Consider the following 22,395-nt stretch of genomic DNA (forward strand, 5'->3'; position numbering starts at 1 on the left):
CTAAATTTACTGTGGCTGTAAAATCTGTATTTTTCCTATATTTGGTAGCTACTTGATGAAAAGTTTGGCCATTTAATTCACCTAAAAATGATTCAGTAGACTTCTATTGGCAAGAATTAATTATCACATGATATTAAAGAAAATAGATAGGAAGGAAGATCATGAATAGGATGGTTTTTCTCTCTTTGTGAGCCCCTCCCCCCCACCCTCTAATGATCCCACCATGACGAATGCACAAGAGCAATTTCGGTCTCAAAGGATTAAGCCATTAAACATATGAGGGCGTATTTTTTTAGATCAGTCTGAAATGACAAGTTTCTTTATCGTTAGAAATAGTCACTTTTCCAGAGAAATGAATTTTAAGGAGCCTTGGTGGCGTACAGAGCTGTTCTTTTGAGTTGGAAACCACCAGCCAGCAATCAGGAGAATAAGGCTTTCTACTCCCATAAAGGGTTAGAGATTTGGGAAACCCACAGAGGCAGTCTCAGCCTGTCCTGCAGGATTGCAATGAGTCAGAATTGTCTTCATGGCAGTGGGGGGGTGGGGATGGGGGAGTGAGTGAGTGAGTGAGTGAGTGAGTGAGTGAGTGAATGAGTGGGTGGGTGAGTGGGTGGGTGGGTGAGTGGGTGAGTGGGTGAGTGAGTGTATTAAGGAGCTGGAGTCTTCATGGCATAGGGGGATTACGTTTAACTGCAAATTCAACAGTTCAAAGCCACTAACTGCTTTGCAGGATGATGATGATGCTTTCTAATACCCCAAAGCTTTCCGCTCTCAGAAACACACACTGGCTGCTCCACTCTGTCCTGGTGGGTTTGCTATTGAGTCACACTTAGCTACATGGCAGTTAATTTTGATTTTATGTTTTTTGTTTGTTTGGTTTTGAAATAAGGATCCCTTGTGGCACTGTGGGCTAAGTATTGGGATTTTAACCAAAAGCTTAATATTTCAAACCCATTGGTCACTCTTATAGGAAAAATCTGAGGTTGTCAGTTTCGATGAAGATTGACAGGCTCAAAAATCCTAAAAGCAGTTTCCTCAGGCAGTGGGTCTTAATAAGTCTTTTACTCATTTTCAATACTTCCCCCCCCACTTAGTTCCTAATTGGCACAGATCTAAGTAAAAGATGTTATTTAAAAATAAATCTGGACCAGAAAATAAAAATTATTAACAGATGATACTATATTTCTCCATTAATTTTTTTCTAAAACAAATCTGTATAATGTGTGGAGCTATTCTGCATCAAAATAATATTTACATGTCATTTCAACTAATTAGAATAAGAATATGTTTATGCATTCATTATATTTTGTAATTTATATAAAATTGATAGGTGAGGAATAGAATTTACTTATTTTCAAAATTTCCTACAAGCATCTTATGACATCTTTTTTTGTGTGTCAGGGAAATGCTCTGACCTGTGTTTTAGGTAGATGAGCTTGCCAAGGTCTTGATATCCAACTGAGTAAACCAACTTGGAGATGTGGTACTAAAAATATACTTTCAAGTCTTAGGCAATATTTTCATTTCTAAAGCTCCCCAAATCAAAGAGGAAGGACCATTATTCTCAGTTTGCATATAATAATGGAACTCTTGTGAAGTTACTTAACTTGCCACCTAGCTTTAAAGCCAGGCTGATGACGTGCCTGCTGCTGTTTAGTGCCATGCAAATGATTCTGAGGCATGGTGACCGCATGTTGCTCAGAAACCATTTCCCAGACCTGTCTTCTGAGTCACCCTTGTGCGGATATGAACCGTCAATAGATTCCAGCAGTTGCCAGTGTGCTTAACCTTGTGGTCCACCTCAGGACTCATAATGCTGTTGCTAGCTGCTGTCCGGTTGGCTCTCAATTTATGAATTCCATGAACAGTGGAAGAAAACACTGCCCAGTCTTGTACCAGCACCCCTGTCACTGGCTGTGAATTGGACCTCAGTGATCCACAGAGCTGCGATGGAGTGATTAGTGGAAGTATACCATGAAACATGTCTATGGGGTGTATCTCAGTCTAGAAGTTCTACTGAAACTTACTGAGCAGCCTAATCACAAGAAAGCCTTGGTTGACCAGTCTTTAGTGACAAACCAATCCATTTTAAACAAACAAACAAAAAGCCTCCACTGACCCATCGGTGCTGGCTGCACGTGAGATGTATTGGCCAGTAAACAAATCTTTATCTCCCACATGGACAGTGAGAATTCTACACTGACCAACTACTGTCTTGCGTACTATTTGATTATTGAGCACTTACTCTATGTAAAATAATTTAACAATGAGGGTTTGAAAGGGAGTCAAAGGCATATGAAAACAAGACAAAACATAGATCTAGGAATGGGTTGGGGACTAATACCAAATCCTAGTTCCGATTTAAGAACCATGCATTCTCACATCATGGTCCTGCTCAAGACCTGCCCTCAGGAAGGGAACACAGAGGATATGGGTATGATAGCAAAATATGGTGAAGAAATAAAATGGTGCCTGTCTATCAGAGAAAATAGCATCTGGGCTCTTAAAGTCTTGTTTCTAAACAAGCAGCCATCTAAGTGAGATCTCAACTAAGTGCACGTGGTAGAAAAACACCCACATAAGTCACTGAAGGATTGTAAATCACATAAGCTGAAGTCGAAGGAGGGACTAGTATCAGAGCCTAAATTGTGAGAATCTGGTTTGTAGAACACCATGAATGGCAGCGGGATCCCAAGATACAGCTGTGAGAAGTGCCTAGGAAATAAGTCTCCAGTGATCTCCTCTATCCATAATAGAGGGATAGGAGGAAATTGGTTACTAACCGAGTGCATTGGAGATGTGACTATAGTAGATCAAAAGGGTAAACCTGAAGCTCTGGTCGCTCCCTATCAATGTAGAGCCGGAGAAGGATCTTTAGCAATATTTTACTTGCATGTGACCTCCGTGATATTGTTACATAATTTGAGCATTCTGCCAGGTCATCTTTCTTTGGAATGGGTGCAAAGGTGGATCCCATCCAGTCAGATAGCCATATAGCTATCTAATGTCTTGGCATAAGCAAGTCTTTCCAGTGCTTCATCAAATAGTTGAAAGATTTAAATTGGCATTCCATCATTTCATGGAGTCTTGTTTTTACTATTGCTCTCAGTGCAGCTAGAACTTCTTCCTTCAGTACCATTGGTTCTTGCTAATATGATACCTTTAGAGATGGGCGGATGTAAATTCGTTCTTTTTGGTTCAGTGACTGTGTGTATTCATTTCAACATCTTTTAATGCCTCCTTCATCTTTTGAGATTTTGCCCATAGGATCTTTCTATACTGCAGCACAAAGTTTAAAGATTTTCTTTAGTCGTCCCAACACAAGGTATGCTGAGCGTATTCTTTCCTCTTGCTTTTCTAGCGCACAGACTTTATGCATTTCATTATCATATTTTACTTTGTCTTCTCGAGATGCCTTTGAGATTTTCTGTTCAGCTGTTTGACTTCGTCATTCCTTCCATTTGCCTTTGCTACTCGATGATTGCAAGCAAGCTTCAAAGTCTCTTCTGATATTCTCTTTGATTATTCTTTCCTGTCTTTCCAATTATTTTTATTTTCTTCATGGATGGTGCTCTTTATGCCTTCCCACAGATCACCGTTCTATCATTAATATTCAATGTAGCTAATCGGTCCTGGAGCTGTTCTCAAAAATTAGGTGGGATACACTCAAAGTTGCCATTTAGCTCTTTTTCAGCTTCATTATGAAGTTATGTGAAATAGATTGTTTGTGCTGGAAAAAGTAAGATAAGTGTAATTTGGGTAGCAGCATTCAAATCTGGGATTCTCTGACTTCAAAGTATATCCACTCACATGCATTCTCATACCATTTCAGTCACCTTCCTAACCTTGACTTCTTGACTCACTCTGTGAAGTTGAATTAGATAGTTATTTACAAAAATGAGGATTATGGTGCCCTTCCAATTCTTTCACAATTACCCTATTTATTAGAGATGAAGGTCGATTACAAGAACAAGAGAGAAGCAAAAATATAAGTACATAGATCATTTCACAAAATTAAAAACAAAATTTGCAGTTATTAGTTTATTTGGTTGTATAATATTAGTACTTGTTTGAAAGTTCTCTGAATTTCCTGAAGTTTTTTTTTTACCTAGAACATACTCAATTTCTATATGTATCTGGATAATAGTAGCATTTTTAGAAAAATACGTTTATAATATTAAACAAGTGAGTGAGTATGAATTGACTAGATAGACTATTATTGTATAAAAGTGCCAATTTCTCCCCTTTTCCCCAGGACATGCGTTGGGGTGATACATTCTCTTGAATCTTGGATTTTGGGATAATGTACATGACTCATTCTCAGCCATAAATGATATTGTAAATTAATAAAAAATTCCGGTTGGTAATTATTCTAGTTCAACACTTTATACATGAAGTTTCATTGTCTTTTGCTGAAAAGTCAACTAGCTCCTGTTATAGGACTGCTTCATTTTCATCTAGCCACCTTTGAGGTCTTTCTTTTAGACTTTGACTGTCCCCGGTTTCCCTGTAAATTCTTTGTATAGTTTTTGGTATATTCACTTCACCACCCACCTTGGACTTTTTGAATATTGAAATTTAGATCTTTCTTTATCAATTTTAGAATATGTAGATCAGTATCTCAAATATAGTTTCTTTATTTCATTTATTTTTTAAATTTTCTTTTCTATCATTTAATAGGGGCTCATACAACTCTTTTCACAATCCCATACATACATCATTTGTGTCAAACACATTTGTACATATGCTGTCATCATCATTCTGAAAACACCTGCTTTCTACTTGAACCCTTGGTATAAGTTCCTCATTTTCCCCTCCCTCTTCACTCTCCCCTCCCCTGAAACCTTGATAATTTATAAATTATTATCATTTTGTCATATCTTACACCATCCGACATCTCCCCTCACCCACTTCTCTGCTGTCCGTCCCCCAGGGAGGAGGTTATATGTAGACCTTGTAATCTCTTCCCCCTTTCTACCTCACCTTCCCTCCACCCTCCTGATATCGCCACACTCACCACTGGTTCTGAGGGGTTCATCCGTTCTGGATTCCCTGTATTTCCAGTTCTTATTTGTGCCAGTGTACATCCTCTGGTCCAGCCGGATATGTAAGGTAGAATTGGGATTATGATAGTGGGTGGGGGGGAAACATTCAATAACGAGAGGAAAATTGTATATTTCATCGTTGCTACACTGCATTCTGACTGGCTCATCTCCTCCCCTCAGCCCTTCTGCAAGGGGATGTCAAATTTCCCACAGATGGACCCTGGGTTCCCACTCTGCACTCCTGCTCATTCACAATGCTATGATTTTGTTTTTGTTTTTGTTTTTGTCTTTGATGTCTGATACCTGATCCCTTTAACGCCTTGTCATCTCCCAGACTGGTGTGCTTCTTCCATGTGGGCTTTGTTGTTTCTTAGCTAGATGGCCACCTGTTTATCTTCAAGCCTTTAAGACCCCAGATGCTTTATCCTTTGATAGCCGAGCACCATCAGCTTTGTTCACAACTTTTGCTTATGCACCCACTTTGTCCTCAGCGATCGAGTCGGGACAGGCTGGTGTGCTTCTTCCATGTGAATTTTGTTGTCTCTCCGCTAGATGGCTACTTGTTTATCTTCAAGGTCTTTGAGACTTCAAATGCTATATCATTTGGTAGTCAGGCACCATCGGCTTTCTTCACCACATTTTCATGTATAGTTTCTTATTAAAATCTCTCTTCCCTTCCTTTCCAAGATCTGAAGTGCACACATGTTAAGCATCTTCACAATATCCAATGTACAATTTATGTGCTTTCCCTGCATATTTAGTTATTTTTAAGATTAAAATAATTAAATCTATTTACTACTACTGTGTATAGTCTACTATTAAATCTATCTGCTGAGTTTGCTAAAGTTAGGAATTTTACCCTAAATGATTTAATAATTTCCCTTTGATACATTTTATATGTTTCAATCATCTCATATATCTCCATTTATCATATCATTAAGTATATGAGTTGCATTTCTTTTAATATTTTACTGGAAAGCTTCAATATTGGTATCAACTACATGCCTATTTATATTGTCACTGTCTCCTTTTTTAGTTAAACGCCATTAAAATAATTTTCATTTATATTTTTTAGTCTGTAGACATGGTTAGTAATTTCCCTCCAGAATGATAGATAATATACATCAAAGCTTTTACAGGCAGTAAAATATGGTATCATTAATAGGATTAATATTCTCTTGGTGATCAATTAGATTAGAAGAGAACTGTACTCAGGCATTCAAATGTTCTTGCTAAGTTTATGACTTCATGAATATTTGCAAATGTCTTATCCTTAGAGCATATGCTTTTAAGGATTTCAATGGAAAGCTAGCGTGTTTACTAGGGCTCCTTCTCCTTGAAAGTCTCTGAACTCCAAGTTTAGTCCCCCATCTATTGAATCATGGTGAAATGTCAGTTTAGCTTTCCACCCTCTTCATGTTTATATTGCCTTCTGTAGTAACCTGGGGAAGCTCATAATTCAGTATATTCCAGAGGCCTAAAACCTTATAGAAAGCCTGCTGCATTTTCTAATGGGTCTCTTTTCTCTGGGATTTTGATCTTGAAATTCCTAGCTATTTGGGTAGTGATATAGTTAGATCTCAGCGACCACTTGGCTCTGCTAATGTACAATCAAACTCCTTATGAGATGTGCTCCTACAGGATGGAGGTCTGGAAGCATGGTGTCATGGGACAGCTCCATTAAGTAGCATCAGAGTGTTTTACTGCTTCTGTTCTACTCCCAACTCCTTGTCTCCTTCCTGGAGCCTCACAGGGAGGCTGACAGGTATGGGAGGGAGAGGAGAGTGTAGACATGGACTGCTGCAAACCTTCCAGAGGTTATGTGCTTTTGTCTATTTACCTTCGTCTGGAACCCTGGCGGTTACACATTGGGATGCTAGCCACAAGGTCAGCAATTCAAAATCACTCACTGCTCTGTGGGAGCCGAGTGAGTCTCTGTGCTCCTGTGAAGTGCTGCAGTCCCAGAATCCCACAGGGTCAGTTCTACTCTACCCTACCGGGTAGCAATGCGTCAGAACTGACTAGATGGCACGGGGGTGTTTTTTTTGTTTGTTTGTTTTGCTTTAATCATCATTGTTGAAAATATGTCATTGCATTTGGTGAAAGCTTCTAAGACATAAGCAAACAGCTTGAGGGAATGAATACTTTGACCATCCCACACCAGCATAAATTAGCACAATACAGTACACCAAATTGCTGTTCTTTATCTTACTTTGGTGACAGTGACTGGGGGTCTTAAAGCTAGAAAACAGCCATCAAAGTATAATGATTGGTCTCTGCTTATCTTCAGGAAAGAACAGTGGTGAAAAAGAATAGAAAGATACATGGAAATAATTTATCCAATGGACGGATGCCTTACAAACATCTGTCTCCACACCGTGGAACCAAAAGTAGATGGTAACTGCTCTAAAAAGCACCACATTCAAAGCTTCTGGATAGAGTGGGGTCCGGGGGGGGGGCAGATATGAAACAGAACTCAAAGTAATAGAAGAGACCAGGCGTATTGGCTGGATAGGAACTGCGGAGACTCCCTAGACATACTGCAGTCACTCTTCAGGTTTCGAACTGAAATCCCTCCATGTTAGAATCATTACTTTACATCACCTGGGTAACAGTTCACCAGGTTCAATTCCAGAGGATTAGGAAAGAAGGAAGAAGGGAAATGGGAAACACAGGGATGGAGTGGGATAAGTGAGAGTGTTTTAGGGAGATTGCCATGGATGAGTCGGAGAAAAAGATTCATACATTCTTGAATAGAACACTAATGACAGGTCTGCAATCTGCACTTAATTCCCACTAAAAAGGAAAAAAAATAAAAACAAAACTCACAAGTGACCAAGCAATTATTCTCTACTCAGCTGGAGCAACAGGAGAAACATCATGAACATCTGGAATGTTAGGCTAATTACCTCCCAGAATAACTGCCTTCTTTGTCATGAAACCAAAACTGTATAATACATACTCTGCTTCTATTCCTGAACAGTTTGATCAAAGATTACATAGAAGGATCCCGATCAAACGGAGTAAAATGTCGACCAAAATTCAAATTCTTATTACGTACTTCCACACGTTCTAAGGGCATGAGGCTTGGGCAATCCCCTGAACCTACTGCGCTGAGACAATCTTTAAAATGTTAACTACCCTTTAACACAAGCGGTGTCTCTTGATACCTTCTTAAGGCTAAACAATAGCTTCACCTCACCAGTAAAAATATTTGCATTAAGAATTATGGTCCCTTACTAAGGAATAAAGTATTCGGGATCAATTAGGAATCCTGATGCTGAAATGGATTCCTTTTTGTGTTACTGCCCTACAAAGTCAGTAATTCAAACCTGATCTTTGGGAGAAAGATGAGACTTTCTAAACCCATTGAGGTTTATACTCTTTGAAACCCAAAGGGGCAGTTCTACTCTGTTCTATTGGATCATTATGAGTTGAACTTGAATTAGTGGCAGTGGGTGTGGTTTTGGGTTATGCTTTGGCATATGGGATCAAAGTGACAATAGAAACGCAAAAGATTAGATACAGGCTTTAGAGAAGTCAGTGAATTTATGCCAATGGTTGATGGATAATTCAGAAAAAAAGATGCAAATGGGTGCCCAAATCCAAGAACAAATTGTACCTATGTATGTAAAATTTATGGAATTGGTGTGTGTCTCGCTGTGTATCTTCTCAGAAACAAATAAAAAAGGAAGACAAAAGTGTTTCGTCGCCTCTTTCAGCTCTTCCTTTCTTGTCCTGTCTTCAAAGTGTGGAAATGCAAAGGTGAATCAGATAGTACTGCTGCCAGGGTGACGGCCAGCAGGTGTTTGAGTTTGTTCCAAGCAAAATGTGCTTAAACATGCTCCGTGGTCAGCAGGTGGCTGCAGACATTCTTTTGGTAATATGCTTGTGTTCATCTTGTTAATGTACCTTCAATAGCAGCAGAGTCTTCTCAAGAGCTCTCTGTGTGAGTTAAGTTCAAGGCAGGGAGGTCAGCTCAGAAGATTATGGGACTGGTTTTCTTGGGATTCTAAAGGGGTAGTGTTTACCGATTTTCGCATGGGACATAGGGTTATTACTGGGGTCTATTATGAAGAAATTTTATGCAAGTGAAAACTACATTAGCAAGAAAAAGATGAGCTAAATTGCACCAAGATTTTTTATTTTCACCACAGCAATGCATCTGCTCATTCTGTGAGGATAGCACGGAGTTTCCCACAAAAACTTTAAAGAAATTTTATTCTTTTTGACCTTTCTGATTTCTCTTTGTTCCCCAAACTCAAAGAACATTTTTAAGAGGAACATGATGTGAGTCCTTCAAGGATACCAGTACTACCATTTTTCACATAATATAAAGCAAAAACAGAGTAGCATTCTTAGGGAATAGATAGATGAAAACATTGCTTCAAAAGAGCATATAGACCTAGATGTAGGATATATCGAGAAATGATAGCTATACATCTTGATGTTTTGTTAAATGAGAATGTCTATGACTTCATAGCAATACTTTTTTACTTACTCTCATATGTTTAGGACAATTCTTGGCATCTTGAATCCTCAAATTCTGGCTGCTTGTTTCCAATTTTTCTTTTCAACATATGTTCTATTTTGTTTCTTTGTTTATTCCATTTTACGTACTTTATACAGGGTTGATAGCTGTTTTTTATAAGAATGTTGAAGTACTCTAATAAAGGTGGAAGTAAAAATCACCAAAGTCCAAATTCCTAGTAACAGAAATGTAATGTGAATATATTATTATTGAGGCCTAAGTGTCTGGATGTTCACCATAATATTGGTTCTCCACTTTTTTTTCATTATTATTAGCATTACTGATTTTAGCTAAGTGCAAGGCTACCCTGTGATAAGTTTGAAGGATTCAAAAAACCAAAGATGTGACCACAACGTATGAATATCACACAAGCCATTCAGGGCGTGGCACATTGTCAGCATTCTGCAGGGGTGTGAGGGGAGGGTCTTCAGAGTAGGAGGTCCTCCATCCGTAATTGGAGGAGGGTGCCATAACTTGGGGAAATGGCATGGAAAATTTGGGGCAGAGAAAAAATTGGAGGGGCTTCACTGATAATGTGCCTTCAGCACGTCCTTCTGCAAAAGGTGGGGAGGCTTTGGGTAGGAGAGCTCCTAGAAGAGCGTCAACTTGGGGAGATGTATGACCACGGAGATTTATATTATCTATGGTCAGACTTGTCTTGAGGGCAGTGTTTTGTTTTTGTTTGTTTAAGTTTTAGGTTAATGAGGCAGGCAAATTCCAAGTGGCTCAGAATTTGTTTACTTGGAATTTCCTTTACAAAATCAAAAAATTAAAAAAACTTAAAGTCACGACCATCCATCATGTCAATGCCAACTTATACCAACCGCATAGGGCAGGGTAGACCTGCAGTGGGTTTCTGAGACTTTAACTCTTTATGGGAGTGGAAAGCCCTTTCTGCTTCATTGGGAGGGGCTAGTAGTTTCAATCTGCCAGGGCTCCAGCTTTCTCTTCTTAATTTAGATGTGTGCACATTTTTATTTGAAACTTGTGGGCATTTGGAGTATCATGTTCAGCCTATTCTGAACAATAAACAACCAAATAAATAAATAATAATGGTCGGGGCAAATACGGATGCCATCTTTGGCTCATGTATATAAAGCACCCCAAACAAAGCCCAATATGTTAGGTAGCTAGATTTAGGGATGGGGATTGTCCTTCCCATGCCTGTAAAGGGCCCGTAGAGGAGACTGGAAAGAAAACAGGCAACCATGGAGCACTTACGAAGACCCTAAACTTAGCGTGCACAGACTCAAGTCCCTAGGCTGAGGTAAAACCAGTATCTTGGACACGCCCACCTTAGGTACATCACAGAGGTGGGCCCAACTCAGCCAATGGGGTCAACCAGTACCATCAGCCACGCCTCCCCAGCCAGAGAGCTGAAATATCCTGGCTGTGGATAGGACGCTCTCTCTTTTACCTGGCTCTTGGTCAGCGGCAGGTGGAGGGTGAGGGTCTTCCACCCCTGCGAGGGCACACACGCCCCTGCTCTGAGCCTGCTGAGGGTCCACAGCCTCTTAGCCTGTCCACATGCTCTTGGCCTCCAGGGATCTTGGCCTCCTTGCATCCCTCCCCCGCCACCCCCTGCCCGCCCCCCGCCGCCCTGCCCAATTAGTTCTGTAAGTGTGGATGGATACTCTTTTCCATGTGGTTGTTGGCACCCAGTTGTGAACTCCAGCATGGCTTCCATGAAGCTTGACATGCTTACCAGAAATAACGTGCACCCTTTTGAGGCTGTAGCGCCTGAAGCTTCTCTTGTCTTTCATAAAAACTCACTTGGATCGCAACACGTGCTTTGGCGTGAATTCTTTCAGCATGAGAAGCAAAGAACCAAGGAATAACCCAACACAGAAACCACACACATATTTCTCTTTCTCTAGCACCTCAAAGGACCACGTGACTATGTTCTCAATTAGTGGGATTTAAACAGATAAGTTAAGCAACATCCTCTAGGAAAATAATCTAAAGGCTCCAATGAGAATGGTTTTTGTCCATTTAGTCCCCTTCGACCCCTCCTCCTGCTTGAAGTTTAATTTCAAAGTCAGTGAGCTGGAAGAAGTCTAGGTACCTAATCAATTTGTGGAACTGACATACCCACCCGAGAATATTTCTTGCTGGATTTGTTTATGTGAGATATCAATCTGCCTTGTTTAAGCACCTATTATTTTATGGGTGTTGGCTTATTTGTTTTAATTACATGTGAGGATTAATTTTAAGTGAACTTTTATTGTTATAGATTTATATGCATTCAATTAATCGACATGCATCTAAGTATTTCTCAAATTTTGGAGTTATTTTCTTAAGGACTTTAAAAATATATAAGATAGTGAAATCTGATCAAGTAGAAAAGTCTACATAACAGCTTAGATAAAATAAGCTCCCAAAAATCTTGCTTGAGGTCATTTAGAAACATTTCTCAAATGTGTTAGTCAGGGTCCCTTCTCTTTCAGTTTTAACTAAAATATGATACTTGGGTGTGTTTTAAATGCTCTATATTCTCACAAAATACTTGTAAGATATATATATATATATATATATATATATATATATATATATATATATATATATATATATATATATATTTGCAAATAAAAGTTGCCATTCCACCCCAAAGTACCATGTATGGGGGTCTTACAAGTGCATGTCATCTATCTATTCTTTATCTATCAATAGCTACTCATTAGAATCAAGAATGACAAGACTTCATTTCACATATTTTGGACAGGTAATCAGGAAATACTATTCCCTGGAAAAGGCACCAGGCTTAATGAAGTAGAGGTTCCTCAAAAAACATTTTTAAAGGAAAAATTTGAATGACGTAGTTTAACATATAGACTGAAACAAGGGACTCAAGTAGAAAAATTGCAAGGATGGTGCAGGACTGGACAGTGTTTGTTTTTCCATCATAGAGCTTCTATGAGAGAAGGATGACTTGATGATGACACCTAGCGACAGCATCTATCTTCCTGTCTATCTATCCATCAATTAGCTATGTAGCTATGTTATCCATCAGCTATCTGTCTCTCTAGCCTCTGTATATCTACTCTCTACATATCCTATTTATAATCTATTAATATTTACAAACTAGACTATAATAAATTTTGAAGAACGCCGAAGAATAGTTTTTTAAAAGTATATCACCTGTAATCCAGCAATAATATTATCAATACTCAATTGTATTGCTTCCCAATGGTTTACATAAGTGTATTATGAAATAGCAATAATTTGTAATTGAATAATCTTATTCAACAAAGTAATATGTTCAAACTCAACTATTATTTTAAGATTCTCAAAGACAAAAGTTTTATAACTGCATTATTATTGGAGGATTGAGCACATCGCCACCACTTGTCTGTCAGTTTGGTGTACTGTAGAATCTCGTGTTTTCCGGTGGGGCTAAAAGTCTAGGTCCTTAATATTTCAAAACCCAGCACAGTAAGCTGTGATGAAAAGGCGTCAGCAGCGCGTCCATCATAACATAGATTAGGGAGAAAGGTCTGTCAATCGAGTTTTAACAATTAACCAATGAAAGACTTCGGGTCACAAAAAACTATCACTGGATGTTTTGCATGATGATGATTCCTCTAGATTGGAAGAACACTATGGTTTTAAGCTTGCTAGCAACTAGGAGGGTAGCATAGGAGTGGGCAATGTTTCCTTATGTCATATATTTTTATGAGTCATAATTTACTAAACTATTTCTAAAGATTTTTGAAATTAAGCTTGTATTTAATTTTTACATTACAAAGAATACAATGATATGATGACAAATTTAAAACATTTTCTAGCTGATCCCCTATATATATACAGATATAAAGATAGATACAGATGATATAGATACAGATACACTTATGGATATAGATATACATACTCAATCTCATTGAGCCAGTCCTGATTCATAGTGACCCCTGTAGGTTTCTGATATTGTAACTGTATGGGACTAGAAAGATCAGTCTTTCTTACGTGGAGGTTTTAAACTGCTGACCACGTGGATCACAGCCCAATGTATAGTTACTATACCACCGTAAATAGATATCTATATATATATGAATATGCATATGCATGTATATACATGTAGAAATAGACATAGGAATAGATGAAGGTTGATAGACTTATATCTATAGATATATCTACATCTTCATCTAGATATCTAAATCTAAATGTGAGTATATATATAATATATATAGAGAGAGAGAGAGAGAGAGAAATGAGTGTGCGTGAGAGAGACAGAGAGAGAGATTACCAAAAATACCCTCCAAAAAGGGAAATAACAAAAATCTAAACAGTCATGAACATGATATATATTTGTGAGGATGCCATTTACTTGTGAAAAGATCCAGGTTATAATTGCCCAAGGGAGATTGTTTTAGTTTCCTCTGCTCAGCAGCTTTATTTCCTCTATTTGTTTTAACCCCCATTACTCATGACTGGATTCAATAACATTGAGTTGACAATAATTAGACTCCCTTTTGATTCAGACATTAGCACTTACATAGAGTAGTGAGAACTACTTGGAATCTCAAAATATTTGCTACGGGAGTCCAGGACATAAAACAAAGAAGCTTTCTGAGACTCACCAAAGATTTTTTCCATTGCTCTTATTATTCCAGTGTCTAGCTAAAAGATTGTGTATTTGTCAGTTTGTTTTGATGAGGGCTACCCTGTCCTCAATATATTTTGGTATTTGAACCTAATATATTATTATAACCTAATATATTATTAGGTTATTCTATAGGCCCAATGGAAGCAAAGGTAATTCTCATACTTATTCAAATTCTTCCTCCAATATTTCCATCCCAACACCATCATTCTCAGGGTGGCTTTTTATGGGGATTTTTTTGGTAAACTATTTGCGAGACGACTTCTCATTTATGAGTGGTTATGCACTGGGCTGTTAACCACAAGGGTAGCAATTTGAAGCCATCAATTACTTAGGGGAAGGGTGACACTTTCCACGTCCATCAATAGTCAGTCTCAGAAACTCACAGGGGCAGTTCTACCCTGTTCTATGGAGCGTCTAGGAGTATTTGTATGAAAGCATGATTGAGCTGTTAATAAGTTATATTGCATTTATTTATTTATTCATTCCTTTATTAACAAATATTTATTTAAGGTCTTCAACTTGTTGTTCAGAGTGCTTAAAAGAGTGGCAGATAAATAGATAATGCCTCTTTCCTATGGACTTTAAATAAATAAATAAACAACCTAATTATGAATTGTGATAAATTACTGATACACGTAAGCAAGTAAAGAGCTTAGTTATATAATATAAATAAACTGTTTTGAATTGGGCTTTTTCAACTGCAAATCTAGGTGAGATGCATTCTGAACACATTCATTTGAAGTTAAGTAGCAAATAATACAAACATGAATATAGTACAAAAGTATTATTTAACAAAGTGTGCTTTGGAGCTCCTGACCGAAGCTGTGGTATTTTCAATTGCCTCATATGCATGTGAAAGTTGGTTATTGAACAAAGAGCATTGATGAAAAAAATGATGCATTTGATCTGCCGTGCTGGTGAAGAATATTAAAAATACCATCAACTGCCAAAAGGGGAAAGGAGTTTATTGGAAGAAGTGCAGCCAGAGTGCTCTTTCAAGGCCCTTCACCAGATACCTTGGACACATCATCAAGAGACAGTCCCAGGAAAAGGATCTCCTGTTTGGGAAAGAGGGGGTAAAGAAGAGGAAGTCCTTCACGGAAATAAGTTGATCCAGTGCCTGCAACCAGAGCTCAACAAAAATCATTGTGAGCACTTTGCAGGCCCTGCAGTGCTTCCTGGTGGTGTACGTGGCGTGACAGGGGGTGGAACCTAGCTGATGGCACTCAACATCAGCAGCAAGGCAGAAAGGATGATCACTCTATAAAATCATCTTGGTAAGTCAAATACAGATCCAAGATGCTACACAAAGTCTTGTGTTGTTGGTGTGCATTAGCAGCAAAAGACAATGGTGAGAGTTTAGACATGTCACCACTGCTTGCGACCATCTAGTTGACCCCTGACTTACAGAGACCTAATGCATTCCCAGAACTAGTGTCCATAGGATTGTATTGGATCCTGTCTTAACGAGAGCAGTTCTTCTGAAGATCCAGAGGGTGGTTAAACACACTGACAGACAAGTGGTGGAGTCGTGGCACTTAAGTGAGGTATATTTCCCAGGAATGGACATTCAACGCCACTGAAAGATGATTGAGCTACTCTGCAGTGGCACTTCGAGTGGAACATGTCAAGATTGGGCTTCAAGATACTCAGCAGAAAAAAGCTCTGGAGCTAAAGAAGCAAGTGACTAGTCTCTGGAGTGCTTAGGGAGTTCTTGCACTTGACTACTATCAGAAAGAGTGGAGGTTCAAGCTCACCCAGAGTTTTATTTTTCAGAAAGCCTAGTTATCTACTAAAAAATCAGCTTTCAGAAATTTATGTAGCCAGCTTTATTCTGACACACATGGGGTCACCATGAGCTGGCACTGATTTGATGGCAGATGTTTATGTTTGTGTGTTACTGTTCTCCACACTCCAACCACATGCCATCAGGGGCCTGTGTGAGGGTGTGGAGCACGCGCTTGCATGCATGAACATAAATACCTACATCATTTAGAGAAAAAAAACGTTCACAACTCTGTTAGCAACATAGTGATTTAAAAATAACCGTACTACATTTTCTATGATTGTTTTCCCCCTCTAAACCTGAAGCAGACAGAATGCTTCGGCTCATTGTAAGGATCAAATTCTTGTAAAATTGGATGATGGCATTTTGAAAGACACCTTTTTTTCCTGCAATTTTACACATCTATGGAAAGGGAACAGAAACAAAAGAAAGAAACTCCATCCTCAGCACACATCTGCAGCCGCTGGAACATGTACCATCCATCCTCCCTTGCTTTCCCACATGTTAAATACAGTTACACTGATTTAAAGAGTATTTGTTAAGAACACATCTTGCCCACAGGTTTTTTTTAATATATGTATATGGTTCAGCCCAATAGACTCTGGTCTATTTAACCGTCCTTTATTGCTTATTACTTCTCCTAGAAATCGGCAGTGTAAATATTATATCAGATGCCAACTAACACATAAACTGGTGGAGCTAGGCTGCTAGAAACTTGGCAAGGTGTGTAAATTCACAAGCATCCATCTAGCTCTTCAATTATTTATACTGGAGGATTTGCAGGCTGTCTGTAGAGTAACAGGTGTGGGCCCTGTGAGTCAACAACCACGTGAATTATGCATGGGAGAAAGAAAGCACTACCATATAAACCAGAATTTGGTATTATTTTGCTGGGAAAGTAATATTTTCCATAATGACTTCCTGAAAAGTCTTTATTATCAGTGTTCTAAGTGCTATAAGATTATGTGTAATGATTAAAACTGCTTCCCTTGTGTCTGATAGACCGAGAGGGTTAGCCTGGTCTCACCATCTACTACTCAGTGTTTGCTTGATTGTTCGTTTGTTTTGATAGCAAAACGAAGTTGCAGTTTCATTATGAAAAAGGTAAGGAAAACAATGCCCATTTGACTAATTAATAGTTAAAATAAAATTTCCTTGGAGTCAATTCTGGCTCCTAGCGACCTTCTAGGACCTGTTTCTGAGGCTGTCATTCCTTACGGAAGAAGCTAGGCTTATCTGTCTCCAGGGAGTGACAGGTAGAGTTCAATTGTTGACTTTGCTGCCACAGCCTAACAGGTAACATACCACACCATCAGGTCTCCTATAATTTATAGTTAGCAGAATATTCATAAATGGTTTCTACTTTATTTTTAATATCTGTGCGGGTCTTAATTATATGAAGCAAGAGACAAAGATAGAAGGGCAGATATTTGTATTTGCAAAACCAAGATGGCCTGCTAGTGCAGTGGTTAAAATGCCACTTGAAAAGTTGGTGGTTCAGCCTACAAAGTCCTATAAGATGGTTTTCTACTCTGCCACCGAGGCCACTATGAGTTGAAATCAACTCGATATCACCCAATAACATAAAATCAAAATCATGTGACTTTTGAATAAAATGTTGTATAGAATACTGTCATTATTTATGAACATGATAGAAGTTTCTGATTTTATCAGAATTATGATGGAAAAAGTGTGTTGTGTGATGACAACAGGAACACCCTGCAGTTCCTATTCCAATGTAGACTTCGGAAAGTAGAGCAGAAAATCATGGATCTTAACTATTGTAACTTGGATAGTGAAATATTGATTTATAAACCATTTATTGAGGCTTAATTTGCTATTATAATCCACTATATTTACAACAAACTTCATTTGTAAGGATATAGGTGAAGGATAAGAAAGGTTAAAGTTTATAATTATTTAGTAAATATACCAGTATTTATAAATGTAAACAATAAAAGAGTGAAATAGTTATAATGTTATTAATTCTACCAGTATCAAATCATATTTATTGAGTATTTACTCATTGCTGTTATGGTTTGTTGCTAAGTGCTTTATATTGATTTTCATGTTCAATTCTTCCAATATCCCCAGAACTATGTACTATTATTCTGTTTATTCACACATGGAAACTGAGGTTAACTGAAGTTAAGTAACTTGCCTGAGGCTGCAGAAGGAATAATGGTTAAATCATATTTATGTGTCTGAAAAATTTAGAATATGTGAACTTCTTAATTTACCTACTACAAACATAACATGATTCTTTACTCTTCCATATGCAACCAAATCAACATCTTTAACCCCATACTTAATGCAGTTGTGACAACAAAATATGATAAATGGAATCTCCATGTTCCTTCAATAAAAGTGTTTGTTTTTAAAATAATGCTAAGAAATTTCCATAAGTCTTGTAAGCTTTGTTTTATGACTCAAAAACATAAAAATTAAAACTGCTATGAAATATGTAGAACATAAAGTTAGAAAAAACACCCTTTTAAAGTCCCAATGCTGTCAATCTAAAGTTTTTTTAATGGCCTCTGTTTCCCTGAGACATAATTTTCTCATTTCTGTATGTGTAGCTGTTATCACATAGATGAGCTACTTTCTATGTAAGAGAAGTTCATTTTTCCTTATATGATAAATAATCTCATTCTTAGAATTCATTTGTAGATCTCATTGGTAAATCATAATCGCATTGCTTTTGAGTCTGAAGTTATCAAAGATTTCTTACAGAACCTGTACCCATGGTTAACAGTTGCAGAGCTAAAAGGGCCCAACACAATTCTGCTCCAACTGTCCTCATGAAATCCAGCCAGTGGTCACCAGATGACTCTTACAGGGAGGAAGAAGGAAGCCCAAAGAGCTAGAAAATGTTGGTTTGCTTGCTTGTTGTATTTGTCTCTTAGAGATACAGTGCCAAGAATCTAATATTTCATTCTCTGTAAATAGTCTTTATTGAGGAATGAAAACTAGGGCAATCAATTGTACAGAGAGTTGGTGAATTTTTTGTAGAGATCTAGAAAACATCTGAATAATTCAGGTGGATATAATGATGTTCACTCACAAAATGGGAGGCAATGACGAGCCAGGAAAAGTACTCCAGGCAGCAAAGCAAAGGGATGGAGCAATTGAGAATAGGAGCGGCTCCAAGAATGGCGTGAGGGCCCCAGTGTCCTTAAAAGATCTAGATTTGTGGTGTGCCTAAATGTCCCTACAAAAACAAAGGCAGGGACATGAGCTGAAGAGATGAGTACAGCAAAAGATTCTGTGCGACTCCTAAAGAATGCCAGAGACACTTCCATGAAACGTACCCAGAAGACATTCAAAACCTGTCCTCAACTCATGTGAGCCTAACTACATGATGACCGTTTATCTCAGTCTGAAATCATTAAAGAGCTGAACTTAAAGAAACGTGTCAGAAGCCCAACGTGTGTTAAGCAGGGGAAAAACAAATAATAGAGAAAAAATGAAATACCCATATTAATTATTAAATACATGTAAATATGCGTTGTTGTTGCTCTTGTGAGATGCCCTGGAGTCATTTCTGATTCGTAGCTACCCTGTGTGCCACAGAACTAAACTCTCAGTGCTGCTCCATCCCCAGAACGGTTCTTGTGTCTGAGACCACTTTTGTAGGCACGGTGCCAATTCATCTCATCCGGGTCTTCCTCTTTTTCTTGACTTGTACTTGACCAAGCATGATGTGCTTTTCCAAAGCCTGCTCTCTTCAGTCAACATGTCCAAAGCACGTGAGATATAATCTTGCCACCTTTGCCTCTAAGGAGCATTCAGGCTGCACTTTTCCCAAGAGTCCTTTGTTCTTTCGACAGGTCCATAAGACTTTCAATATTCTACACCAAGACCATAGTTCAAATGCAATGAGATTGCTTCAGTCTTCTTTTTTTATCATTTTATTGGGAGCTCTTTCAGATATCTTAATATTCCATAGTTCCAACTTTCACATGTGTCTGAGGCAATTAAAAATGCCTGGCTTAAAGTCAGGCATACCTTAGTCCTCAAAGCAAACTCCTTGCTTTTCAACATTTTAAAGAGATCCTGAACATTGGATTCACCCAACACTGCATCCTTTGATCTCTAACTTCTGCTTCCAAGAACACTGATTGTGGTTCTGAACAAGATGAAATTCTTGATAATTTCCATGTATCATGATGTGACACATTGATCCAGTTGGGAGTATTTTTGTTTTACTTACATTTAGTCATGATCCATACTGAAGGATGCAACCCTTGATATTTGTCAGCAAGGGCTTTCAAGTCCTCCTAAGGTTAAGCCCGACAGGTTGTGTCATATGCACATCAGGGATTGTCAGCAAGCCTTCCTCCATTCTAGATGTCTCATTCTATTTCATATAATCCACCTTCTTCTTTGATTACTTGTGTAGCATAAAGTTTGAATAATTATGATGTGAGAATATGACCTGGAAGCACACCTTTCCTGACTTAAAACCACGTAGCATTCCCTTTTATTGTTCATATAACTCATCCATGTACAGGTAATGCATGAACAGCAAGTGTTTGGGGACCTCTCAAGGATAACCACTGTTGGTCATTATCTACACAATCAAATGACTTAGTCAATAAAACACGAGTAAACATCTTTATGGCACTCTCTGCTGTCAGTTAAGATGAATTCCATATCGGCCATGATTTCCCTTGCTCCATGTCCTCTTCTGAATCCAGCCCGAACCTTCAGCAGCTCCCTATCAATGAACTGCTGGGACCTTGGTTGGATGATCTTCAGCAAAATGTAACTGGAATGTGATATCAATGGTGTTGTTGCTGTTGTTTCACGGAGTCAGTCGTGACCCACGCCATCCCTCAGTACAACAGAACGAAACACTGCCCCATCTTGCTTCATCCTCACAATTGCCCCCATTCTCAAGGCCATTGTTTCAACCAGGATGTCAGTCCACCTCTTGAGGGCCTAACTCTTTTCCTCTGACTAAACATGATGTCCTTTTCCACTTGCCGGTCTCTCCAGTCAACATGTCCAAAATATTTAAAATGAAGTCTCGGCATCCTTGCCCTAAGAGGTTCTCTGGTTTGGCCATTTAGAAGTCTGTGGGAATTTCAATATTTTTTCCAGCACCACAATTCAAATGTGTCTTTTTTTTAGGTCTTCTTTATTCAATGTTCAATTTTCACATATGTATGAGGCAATTGAAAATACCGTGGCTGGGGCTAAGTGTACGACAGTAGTCAAAGTAGCATCCTTGCTCTTCAATACTTTGAGGTCTTTTGCAGTGGACTTAGCTAAAGCAAGGTATCTTCTGATCTCCTAACTACTGATTCCATGAGCAATGACTGTGAATCCAAGCAAGACAACCCCTCAAGAACTTCGAACTTGTCACCATTTATCATGATATCACCTATTAGACTGCTTGTGAGGATTGTGGTCTTGTTGGTGCTGAGTTGCAATCCGTCATCTTCATCAGTAAGTGCTTCAAGTCCTCCTACTTTTTAGCAAGGAAGTTTGTCATCTGCCAATCTCAGGGTGTTAATAAGTCTTTCTCCAATCCTGATTCCACATTCTTCTTAATATAAGCCAGCTTCTATGATTATTTGCTCGGCACACAGATTGAATAAGTACGGTAAGAACATTCAACCCTGACACATGCCTGTCCTGATTTTAAACATGCAGTATCCCCTTGTTCCATTTGGGCAAGTACTTCTTGATCTATGTACAGGTTTTGCAAAAGCCTAACAAATGTTCTGGAATCACAGTCAAATGTCTGGTACAGTCAATAAAACACAAATATACATGTTTCTGGTATTCTTTTCTTTCAGCCAAGATGCATCTCTCACCAGCAATCACATCTTTTGTTCCATATCCTAGTCTGGATCCAGCCTGAACTTCTGGCGGCTCCCTGTTGACAGACTTCTATAGCTTTTGTTGGACAGCCGTCAGTGAAATTTCACGTTCAGGTGATATTAGTGATATTGTGCTGTTTTTGTGCCTTCTGTTGGGTCACCTTTCTTTGGATTGGGTACAAATATGGATTTCCAGTCAGTTGGCTAAGTAGCCATATTCTAAATTTTCTGGTATAGATAAGTGCTTATTGAAACATTTGAATGTGTAGGCCATCAGTTACAACAGGCTTGTTTTGGGCTGATGGCATCAGGGCAGCTTGAACTTCTTCCTTCAGCGCCATTGGTTCTTGCTCATACTCTAGCTCTTATTATGGTGGAATTTTGACTAGGTTTTTTTGTATAGATATTGGTGATATTATTCTTTAATTTGAACATTCACATTCAGTTGCATCACCTTTCTTCGGAATGGGTTCAAATATGGATCTCTTCTAGTCATTTGACCAAATAGCTGTCTCTCAAATTTCCTGGGCTACATCAATGAGCACCTCCTGTGCTTCCTCAGCTTGAACTGTTGACACAGTTCAATTGGTGTTCCATCGTTT

This window comes from Tenrec ecaudatus, chromosome 3, assembly GCF_050624435.1.
Source record: "Tenrec ecaudatus isolate mTenEca1 chromosome 3, mTenEca1.hap1, whole genome shotgun sequence".
Lineage (NCBI taxonomy): Eukaryota > Metazoa > Chordata > Mammalia > Afrosoricida > Tenrecidae > Tenrec > Tenrec ecaudatus.